At 36.9% G+C, this 8,737-nt stretch overlaps 1 pseudogene; it reads left to right on the top strand.

The window, feature by feature from the left end:
- On the top strand, positions 1 to 4,877 carry LOC150018725 (Golgi-associated plant pathogenesis-related protein 1 pseudogene; annotated as a pseudogene).
- Positions 4,878 to 8,737: the final 3,860 nt, after the last annotated feature.

Raw genomic sequence — 8,737 nt, 5'->3', positions numbered from 1 at the left:
ATGGAAAGGTAAGGCTGTGCTGTCCGCGGTAGCAGCGGGGATAGCGGCGGGACTAACAGCGGAACTGCGAGAAATACCAGGGGAGCAATCCCGGCTGCAGTTGAGACCCGGAAGTTCACGATTCCAATGCTGGGGAAGGCAGACCCCCATTGCCTTGGACTGTGAGGCCCAGAGGGCGTTGGGAAGGAGGCTCCTGGTCTCTCAGTGGAGAGTAACAGCAGGAATCCATCTTGGACCCCCACCCCCACACAAAGTGCCACAGCGTGGTGAAAAAGGTCACTGGTCGCCCGGTAGTGACGAGTGCACAGGGTTCCGCCCCCTACAGCCCGCCCAGGAAGCAAAGGTAAACAGAAAACTGTCAGGATGAAGCAGACCATGATTGAAATCCCGGTGACACAGCTCACCAGGCAGCAGATGAGGGACCTAACCGATGAGCAAATAGGATATCTTTCTGAGGCTCAGTTCAGAGCTATAGTGATAGGTGGCTTACAGAATTAACAAAAGATTTGGAACAAGACAGGGAAGGAATGAAAGCTAGTCATACTGAAACGAACGAAAACACATACGAGACAAGTGGTGAGGAAATGAAAACCAGAGAACATATCAACAAATCGGAACATAGGAAAGGAGCAGTCAACCAGTGCAGAAAGAGGAAACAAAAAGGGAGGAATATGAGGAAAAGCTCATTAATGCAGGCTAGATTTTGATACCCTGCCCCCTGTACTTTGGTTCCCCAATTCTCCCCTTACAGACCTTCATTTTCTCAGCTCCTTGTGTATTTAGCAAAATGCCATTTCTGTAATAAATCCCTTACTCCCATAATTCTTATAATTGCTTTGTTTTCCTAATGGATACAGTCCAATGGAGAAGACACACAAATTAGTAGGCACTTGTAAATCAGTGTAAAAAGTGCTAACTTTACAAGCTATGCAATCACATGAGAGAAGAAATTCTTAAATCTAAAAAAGAGCTTCAGAATTTGCCAAATGATTATTGCTTCAGAAAGTGAAAAGAAGAAAAGAATGTCCCAGGCCTAGATGAGACAAAGAGCCAGGAAAAAGTGAGAGAAAAAAGCTGGAAAGGGAAGCAGGGACTGAAGTGCTCCATAGGTTTCCTTCTGAAGTACCCTGAATGTGTGAATTTGGATGTCATTTATAAAATTTATCAAATGACATTCCAATGGGGTAAATAGGCCAAAGGAGTATTTGTGAAGCATCCCAAGCACATCAAATAAAAACCCACCTACATATTTTTTAAATATTTTATTTATTTTTAGAGAGAAGGAAAGGGAGGGAGAAAGAGAGAGAAACATCAATGTGTGGTTGCAACGACGGACCTGGCCCCCAACCCAGGCATGTACCCCAACCAGGAATCAAACCAGCGGACCCTTTGGTTCACAGACCAGTGCTCAATCCACTGAGCCAGGGCTTTTATCTTTTTCTTTTTTTCAATGTTTTATATTTATATGGTATTATAGATGTACTCAGCGGCATCCTTCATGCCAACCCATCTTCACCATTAATAATCTCTATTAGTACACCAAAGAATATCTCTAACCAAAGGATGGTTAAAATTAGTTAAAATCTGAAGTCAGGCAAGGCCAAAAAACCTTAACTAGTAAACTAATAGAGCAGGACAAGATTTGTATTTTATTAGTACTTGTACTTCATGACATTTTCTTTTTATAAAACTATGGTATGACGATAATCCCTGTGCGATATTGGCTGTAACTCCTCCAGAAAGAGATGTTAGACTTCTAGTACAATCAAAGTGAGTTCATTAAAAATGATAAAAAGACTGCTTCTGGTCAAGACAGAGGCATAGGTAAACACACTTCACCTCCTCCCACAACTACAGAAAAAAATCACAACTAGACTACAAAACAAATATCACCAGAACCTTCAGAAAACCAAGCTGTATGGAAGTCCAACAACCAAGGTTAAAAGAAACCACATTCATCCAGACAGGTCAGCTCTTCTACAATAGGCCACACTACTAAGACAGGGAGCCAAAGAAGCTCTACCTAATACACAGAAACAAACTCAGGGAGGCTGCCAAATTGGGGAGACAAAGAAATATGGCCCAATTGAAAGAACAGAACAGAACTCCAGGAAAAGAATTAAACAAAATGGAGATAACCAACCTATCAGATGCAGAGTTGGAAGCACTGGTTATCAGGATGCTCAAAGAACTCACTGAATACAACAACGGCATAAAAAAGACCCAGGCAGAAATGAAGGTTATATTAAGTGAAATGAATAAAAATCTACATGGAACCAACAGTGGAGTAGATGAAACTGAGAATCAAACCATAATTTGGAACGTAAGGAAGAAAAAGACTCAATCATAACAGCAAGAAGAAAAAAGAATTCAAAAAAACAAAGATAGAATAAGAAGCCTCTGGGACATCTCCAAACATTTCAACATCTGAATCATGTGGATGCCAGAAGAAGAAGAACAAGAAATTGTAAACTTAATTTGAAAAAATAATGAAAGAAAACATCCCTGATTTGGCAAAAGAAATAGACATATAAGTTCAGGAAGCACAAAGAGTCCCCAAAAAGTTGGACCCAAAGAGGACCACACCAACACACATCATAATTAAAATGCCAAAAGTTAAATAAGCAAAAGAAAAGCAGAGAGTAACCTACAAAGGAGTTCCCAGAAGACTATATATAAGCTGATTTCTCAAAAGAAACTTTGCATGCAAGAAGGGACTGGCAAGAAGTGTTGAAAAGCAAAGACCTACAACCAAGATTACTCTATCCAGCAAAGCTAGCATTTAGAATGGAAGGGTAGATAAAGCCCAAACAAGCTAAAGCTAAAGGAGTTCATCATCACCAATTTATTATTAATGAAATGTTAAAGGGACTTATTTAAGAAAAAGAAAGATCAAAATTATGAACAGTAAAATTGCAAGAAAGTCACAAGTATCAACAACTGAGCTAAAAATAAAATAAAATAAAATAAAGCAAACAAACAACCAGAACAGGAACAGAATCATAGATGTGGGGATAACTTGGAGGGTTATCAGCTGGGAGGGAAAAGGGAAACGGTACAGGGATTAAGAAGCATCAATTGGTAGGTACAAAATAGTCAGTGAATGTTAAGAATAGTATAGGAAATGTGAAACCAAAGAGCTTATATTCATGACCCATGGACATGAACTAAGGGGGAGATTGCTGGAGGGAATGGATGTACTGGGTGGAGTAGAGCTAAGGGGGAAAAGCTGGGACAACTGTAATAGCATAATGAATAAAATGTATTTTTAAAAATAAATAAAAGTGACCAAAAGTAGACAAATGAAGAGTAAAGATTTCTTGTGAAATAAAGTGGAAGAGAATAGCATTTTGCATGCTATAAAAGTGAAGACTAAGTGAGAATGTGATAAAATACATATGCATAACATTTTTAAATAATGTAAGGAAGAAAAATGCCTTATACAATCAGTTTTAACTTTTAAGAAAAAAGAATTCCCTTTCAAATTGAGAAGTTAAGAGGAAATCAAAGAAAGCATCACTTTCCTTAATATAATTATAAAACTCATTACAAGTGATAGTAATCTCTTGGGCAAAAGATATCAAAAAATCAAAAGGAAAGTTTGGATACATTTGTGAAAGGCAGAGCTTCTAAGAGCTGATAAGAGAAATTTAGACAGACTTATCTTTAAAACTGGAATCAAGGAGGTTTACTTGCTTGCAAGAGAACATGAAAACATTTGGATGTCTGAATATCTAAGGATGTGTCCTGGAAAATTTTTAGGTAAATATTTTAATTAAAGTGTAACATATATAAAGGGTGAACAAATAATATGCATATATAACTTGACAAGATTCTATGAAGTTGACACACCTGTGTAACCACCACCCAGATTAAGATAGGGAGCATCACTAGCACCACAGAAGTGCCACAAGTTACTCCCCCAAAATAACTGCTGTTCTGACCCCATCACCAGAGATTTGTCTGCTTTGGTCCTTTATATAAATGAAATCATACTTAGGAAATAATAAAATAAAATAGGCATCAGACATGATTTCCATGACCTCACTTTAAATCCATGTTGACAATAAAATGCACCAACACTACTCAATAAAAAAAATACCTAGAGGAGGGGCTGCGGCCACCAGACCTCCTCCTAGGCTACCCTAGCGGCGCAGCTGGCCAGAGAGCACAAAAGCGCTGAGCCTAGGAGCGTAGCGAACTGAGCTGGCCATGGGAAAGTCAGCTTACAAACATCCTGAAGGCCCACAAGTAGCACCAGCACCAGCATGGTGTCCTCCCCACTGAAGCTCTCTGTAAGAAGCTCAATCAGGAGCCTCAGCAGTATTCAGAGGCCATGGCCAGCACCAGGGTCCTCAAACACAGTCCAGAACCCAGTCACGGCCACTGCAGAGAGAACCTGGCCTGGGAATCCTATGATCAGAAAGGAGGTAACGGATATTAAGAACTACAACTTCCAGCAGCCTGGCCTCAACTCGGGGACTGGATATTTTACAGCCATAGTATGGAAGAATACAAATGAGGTGGAAGTGAAGAAATCTGCAAGTGATGACTCCTCCTTGGTATAGCTAGACACTTCCCAAGAGGGAATGTCCTCAACCTGGGCTTCTTCTAAGAAAATGTCCTGTCTCCAAAGAAGTAACTTACTAAATGCAATGGGCAGGTGGCAGACTTAAGAACTTGGATATGAAGTGCCTAGAACAACAAAGACCTGCACAGCTGTGTGTCTTTGTGGGCATATGTGCAGGTGTGTGTAATGCATGTGCTTGTCTCTTGCACACACACTTGGATAAAGAGTTTTGCATGAACTCATTTTTATCAAACGAATGAACTAATGAAGCCTTTACTCTGATGGTTAGACCACAATTATTTGGACTTTGGGGGAAAGTCAATTTTTGAACTTTTTTCATTATATTTTTAGGCACACTTCTTTTGTACTTTCACTACTTACTCGTATAATATCCATCCCTGGATGTGTTGTATTCCAAATGTTTGTGATGCTGAGAACTGAAGTTTATTTCCTGTGATCTTCATGCATTGTAATCTACTTGTGGTAGTATTTAAGAATATTAAACCGTTATTTAAATGAGATGTAAAACATAGCCTTAAACACATAAAATATCTTCCATCAGAAACATGATGCAGACAGGGGTTCCATTTGAGATTTCTGTTGTAAGAAATTATGTCATTCATGTGCCTTCTGGAATTCTCTAATGGAATTTCCAAAGAACAAATGGAGAAAAAAGCTTTACTGCCTTGCAAAATAAGTAAATAAATAAATAAATAAAACAACTTAGAGACAACTTGTTAAAACCTCATTAGTTTAAACCAGAATGGCAATGCCTCTGTACCTGTGTCTATTGAGACTTAGAAAAACTACATTTTATATATATGTATATGAAAGTGTGTGTATATATTTTGACAAAATATTACATGTAACTCAAACTTTTTCAATAAAAATAATTCTTTAAATGAATTACTAAATATAATTTAGCTTTTATGTCTCTATCAATCTTTTATATGAAAAATTCCAAAAATATTTATTTCCCTTTTTCTTTGACATTGAGAAACCTGGCTCTTATTATTCACAATACATGCACTAATTTGTTTAACCCTAGTATACAATAAAAAGTACTTTCAGATTTTCTAACTGGTACCTATGAGAAACAAATTTACCAATGAAAGTACAGTGTTTAAACCATTCTTTTTGTTTTCAGCTTTATTAATTTACGCAATAGACTGTTTTCCAAAATTACTTAGGTCAGCTCTTTTCTTCCCCACCCTCTTCAGTGGGGTTATGTCATTAACTTTAATATAGTTAGATGTATTCATCATAATCTGCATTCCTTGCTGAGTCCAACATCTTGACTAATCTTTTTTAATTTGCATACAGTAAAATTCACTTTTTATGGTATACAATTCTATAGGAATTGACAAACACATAGAGTTAGGGATATGTATCCATTACCACTGTATCATGAAGAATGTGTCAAGCCAAAAAATTATCTTATGTAGTCCTGGCCATCTGCTGATCCATTTTTTGTTCTTTTAATTTTACCTTTTCAAGAAAGGGAGAATTCTATTGTAGAATAAAGCTTGCTAGCCAACTAGCAAACAAAAGCACTTGACTCACTTGACCAAGTAAATAATGCTAGTAATTAAGGAATGAAAGAACAAGGATTATTTAGTCCCAGTCATGGATTTCTAAAATGCATATCATCCCCCAAGGTGTCAGGAGGGAAATAATTATGGAAACCTCAATTGTCCTCCTAAATTCCCTTTCCCTTTCTTATTTGGCAAAGCCTAATTCTCCTTCACCATCAGCAAATCAAAACACTATCTTTGGTTTGCTTTGGTGGTTGATAGCTGCTTTTTAGTAGTGTGTGCTGCAGGAGAGGGTGGAAGAGAGGATGGAGAGATTAGATTGAAAATTATATCACTATATCATCTGTTCACAGCACTTTTATTTGCTCATTGATTAAATATTTATTTTAAGCACTATGTGACAGGCTCTACCAAAGCTAGGGGAAAAAAAATAACACATGCTCTGCCTCCCAGCAGCTCAGTTTCCTGGGATAAAGAGGCATAAGTAATCAACTGTAAAAGGGCTAAACTTGGACCCAAAGGAGTGGAGTGGAGAAAGAATGTACCTACATTTTTCTCTGCCTGGAAAAGATAGGGCACCGGGGCTTCAGGTGTAAGTTGGGGTTCACCACGCAGAGAGAAGCACGAATAATATTCCAGGAAGAGAGAACAGTATGTGCAAGGCAACTGCAAATAGTTCAGCATGACTGCAGTTCATATTGCAAGTTAAGTAGGAGCAGGACATGAGGTTAGAAAGGCAGACATATGCCAAAAACACGTGGATAACTGCCTTCTGTTATCACGGTTTTCTTTTTACTAAATTACAGAACATGTTTTAATACATCAGTATATCACTAACTTGATATATGCCACATAGTATCTCCTCAAATAACATTAAATTAATGCCCAACATGTTTCTAAGTATAATTTTATGTCTATCAAAATCAGTTGTAAAACTAGGTCATTATGTATTAAGCTATTAATGTCTGAATTGTTTTTCGTTTTTTTTAACTAATGTAATATACTGCCCTCTAGTGGTTATAAAACAATGGCCTTTTCCATAACAGTCAATAACCAGCAGCTTTCACTCTTTAAACAATACTGGTTGTTTCCATTTCTTGGCTATTGTAAATAATGCTGCAATGAACATAGGGGTACAGATACCTTTTTGAGGTAGTGCTTTTGATTCCTTTAGATAAATACTAAGAGGTGGAACTGTTGGATCACATGCTAATTCTATTTTTAATTTTTTAAGGAATTTGAAAGTAACTTGGATGTTAACTATATGTGGTAATCATTTTGCAATTTATACATATATCAAAATTGTGTTGTACACCTAAAAATAATAGAATAATATATGTCAATTATATCTCAAGTTTTAATAATGCTGGGTACAATCAATAAGATATCTTCACTTACCAATAGCTCGCCACTGAGTCTGAAAGTCAGTGGTTTCTGATATTAATTGTTTTATTTTAAAATATTGTTTTATATTTATATATGAATATATCTTTATGTCACATAGACTATAGTTCATTAGATAATTCATTCTGAAAGTAGATATGATCTAACTTTTTCTCAAATAGTAAGTTGGTTAAGTTTAATAATATGAATAATATAAATAAAATTTCCCACACACTAATACAAATAATTAAACAGAGTAATATACTATTTTTCAAATTTGTATACATTTCACGTGTAGGATGTCAAGCCTCTACTACAAATTCTACTTTTATTCTTCAGAGTTAAAGACTGAATATCCTCAAGGATAACAAGACAAATATATGTAATAAAGCTTATTGTTATAATAATAAAAATTAATAAAGCATTCTACATGACAATAGAAAATTTGTCAAATTAGGTACATTCATATGATGACTATTACACAACCACTAAAATCATGTTTTTAAAGAATACTTAATAAAGTAGAGAAATAGCAATGACTCATTGCTAAGTGCAAGAAGGCGGCTATGGAGCTGCACTTTCAGTGTCTTAACCATGAGAGGAAACAAACAAACAGAGAAAGAGAAGCCAGAAAACTAATGTGACAGGTATATAAAGATTCTTTTAGTTCTTGTTAAAGTTACCTATAATCATTTCATTGAATTGACATTAAAGAAAGGGGAATAACAAAATATTTAAGGAATATTGGACCCAGCCTCTTAGTGCACAGTGATCATAAGCTACTAGAGGATGTGATCTACAAAAACAACGGAGTAAACTGAGAAAACAAAGATATGAAATCTAAGAAACAAGATGACTGTGGTAACCATTACAATGTACTTTGCAGCCCTCCAATTACAGGAGTAGAATTGCCCCAAGGGCCCTAGCTGCTGTGCTCTGAAATCCAGCCACGTCCACACTTCCCATGCATTGGTCCCAGTAAATGACTCTGTTACCAAAGCAGGCATGTTCCTGGGAGACAGAACTTCTGATGGGCCGCTTGAAGACTGGCTTCATTTTCATCAGACTACACAGGGATCCAAGACACTTCCATTCAACCATCCTACATTCAGAGTCAGACTTGCCTTTTGGTCTCATGGATTCCTCAGCTTCTCCCAGTTCCCACTCCATATTTGCTCACAGGCATTTCCCTAATAAAATCTTTCTTCACTTAACCCCATCTTGGCATCTGGTTCTTAGAGGACCAAGC

Source organism: Furipterus horrens, unplaced genomic scaffold (assembly GCF_987537825.1).
Source record: "Furipterus horrens unplaced genomic scaffold, mFurHor1.1.pri manual_scaffold_2, whole genome shotgun sequence".
Taxonomy (NCBI): Eukaryota; Metazoa; Chordata; class Mammalia; order Chiroptera; family Furipteridae; genus Furipterus; species Furipterus horrens.
The sequence above is the reverse complement of the archived record's forward strand: the minus strand, read 5'-3'. Positions and strand labels throughout refer to the sequence as shown.